Source organism: Acomys russatus, chromosome 14, assembly GCF_903995435.1.
Source record: "Acomys russatus chromosome 14, mAcoRus1.1, whole genome shotgun sequence".
NCBI lineage: Eukaryota > Metazoa > Chordata > Mammalia > Rodentia > Muridae > Acomys > Acomys russatus.
This window is the reverse complement of record NC_067150.1, coordinates 12,111,738-12,114,412: the sequence shown is the minus strand read 5'-3', so window position 1 is coordinate 12,114,412 and position 2,675 is coordinate 12,111,738. Positions and strand designations below refer to the sequence as shown.

The 2,675-nt window shown below is 39.7% G+C and overlaps 1 non-coding gene across 1 annotated transcript; it reads left to right on the top strand.

The window, feature by feature from the left end:
• The first annotated feature begins 1,012 nt into the window (after nucleotides 1-1,012).
• LOC127198845 (U6 spliceosomal RNA) lies at nucleotides 1,013-1,119 on the top strand. Its single transcript, XR_007831883.1, has one exon. It is a non-coding gene; the product is annotated as a U6 spliceosomal RNA (small nuclear RNA).
• Nucleotides 1,120-2,675: the final 1,556 nt, after the last annotated feature.

Genomic DNA, 2,675 nt, shown 5'->3' with positions numbered 1-2,675 from the left:
CATTTTTCTGAGAAAGTGCCAGATAGCTTTCCAAAGTGGTTGTCCTAGTTTGCATTCCCACCAGCAATGAAGGAGTGTTCCTCTCTCTCCACATCCTCTCCAACATGTGGTGTCATTTGAGTTTTTGATCTTAGCCATTCTGATGGGTGTAAGATGGAATCTCAGTGTCGTTTTGATTTGCATTTCTCTGATGACTAATGAGGACGAGCATTTCTTTAAGTGTTTCTCAGCCATTTGATATTCCTCTGTTGAAAATTCTCTGTTAAGTTCCAAGCCCCATTTCACAATTGGGTTGTTTGGTTTTGTGGTGTTTAATTTCTTTTTTTTTTTTTTTTTTTTTTTTTCATTTTCTTTCTTTTTTTTTTTTATTAATTTATTCTTGTTACATCTCAATGTTTATCCCATCCCTTGTATCCTCCCATTCCTCCCCCCCCCATTTTCCCATTATTCCCCTCCCCTATGACTGTTCTTGAGGGGGATTACGTCCCCCTATATATTCTCATAGGGTATCAAGTCTCTTCTTGGCTACTTGCTGTCCTTCTTCTGAGTGCCACCAGGTCTCCCCCTCCAGGGGACATGGTCAAATGTGAGGCACCAGAGTACGTGAGAAAGTCGTATCACACTCTCCACTCAACTGTGGAGAATATTCTGACCATTGGCTAGATCTGGGAAGGGGTTTAAAGTTTACCTCCTGTATTGTCCTTGGCTGGTGCCTTAGTTTGAGCGGGACCCCTGGGCCCAAATCTGCCTATCTTATTATTCTACTTGTAGATTTCTAGGACCCTCTGGATCCTTTTATTTTGCTGTTCTCCCATGCGTCTCTCATTTAGAGTCCCAATAGGATGCCTTCCCCTCTGTCCCAGTTTCCTGGTAAGTGAAGGCTTTCGTGGGACATGCCCCTTGGGCTAGTATGCAGATATAAGTGAGTATATACCATTTGATTCTTTCTGCTTCTGGGTTAACTCACTCATTATGATCATTTCTAGCTCAATCCATTTATCCACAAATTTCGGTGCTCGCTTCGGCAGCACATATACTAAAATTGGAACGATACAGAGAAGATTAGCATGGCCCCTGCGCAAGGATGATACGCAAATTCGTGAAGCGTTCCATATTTAATTTCTTGAGTTCTTTATATATTTTGGATATTAGACCTTTGTCAGATGTAGGGTTGGTGAAGATCTTTTCCCATTCTGTAGGCTGTCGCTCTGTTCTCTTGACAGTGTCACCTGCATTACAGAAGCTTCTCAGCCTCATGAGGTCCCATTTATTAATTGTTGACATTAAAGCCTGGGCTGTTGGTGTATTGTTCAGGAAGTTGTTTCCTGTGCCTATGTGTCCCAGGCTCTTCCCCACTTTTTCCTCTAACTGAATTAATGTCTCTGGTTTTAAGTTGAGGTCTTTAATCCACTTGGACTTGAGTTTTGTGCATGGTGACAAATACGGGTCTAATTGCATTTTTCTACATGCGGGCATCCAGTTAGACCAGCACCATTTGTTGAAGATGCTATCCTTTTTCCATTGAATAGGTTTGGCTTCTTTGTCAAAAATCAAGTGAGCAAATGTGTGTGGATTCATCTCTGGGTCTTCAATTCGATTCCATTGATCCACCAGTCTATTGCTTTGCCAGTACCAAGCTGTTTTAATTACTGTTGCTCTGTAGTACAGCTTGAGATCAGGTATGGAGATTCTTCCGGAGGACCTTTTGTTGTATAGGATTGTTTTTGCTATTCTGGGTTTTTTATTTCTCCATAAGAATTTGAGAATTGTTCTTTCAATATCTTCAAAATATTTTGTAGGTATTTTGATAAGGATTGTGTTGAATCTGTAAATTGCTTTTGGTAAGATGGCCATTTTTACTATGTTGATTCCCCCCATCCACAAACAAGGTAAATCCTTCCATCTTCTCATATCATCTTCAATCTCTTTCTTCAGAGGTTTGAAGTTTTTTTCGAATAAGTCCTTCACTTGCTTGGTTAGAGTTACTCCTAGATATTTTATATTGTTTGTGGCTATCATGAAGGGAGTAGTTTTCCTAATTTCTTCCTCTGCCTGTTTGTCATTTGTATACAGGAAAGCTACTGACTTTTTTGAATTTATACTGTATCCTGCCAATTTGCTGAAGGTGATTATCAGCTGTAGGAGTTCCCTGGTGGAATTTTGAGGGGTCACTTATATACACTATCATATCATCTGCAAATAGGAATAATTTGACTTCTTCCTTTCCCATTTGGATCCCCTTGATCTCCTTTTGCTGTCTTATTGCTCTGGCTAGAACTTCAAGAACTATATTGAAGACATATGCGGACAGATGGCATCCTTGTCTGGTCCCTGATTTTAGAGGGATTTTCTTGAGTATCTCTCCATTTAATTTAATGTTGGCTGTTGGTTTGCTGTATATAGCCTTTATTATGTTTAGATAAGTGCCTTGTATTCCCGATCTCTCCAGCACTTTTAAACATAAATGGGTGTTGGATTTTGTCAAATGCTTTTTCTGCATCTAAAGAGATGATCATGTGGTTTTTCTCTTTCAGTTTGTTTATATGGTAGATTACATTGATGGATTTCCATATGTTAAACCACCCTTGCATGCCTGGAATGAAGCCTACCTGGTCATGGTGAATGATGTCTTTGATATGCTGTTGTATTCGCTTTGCGAGTATTTTGTTGAGTAT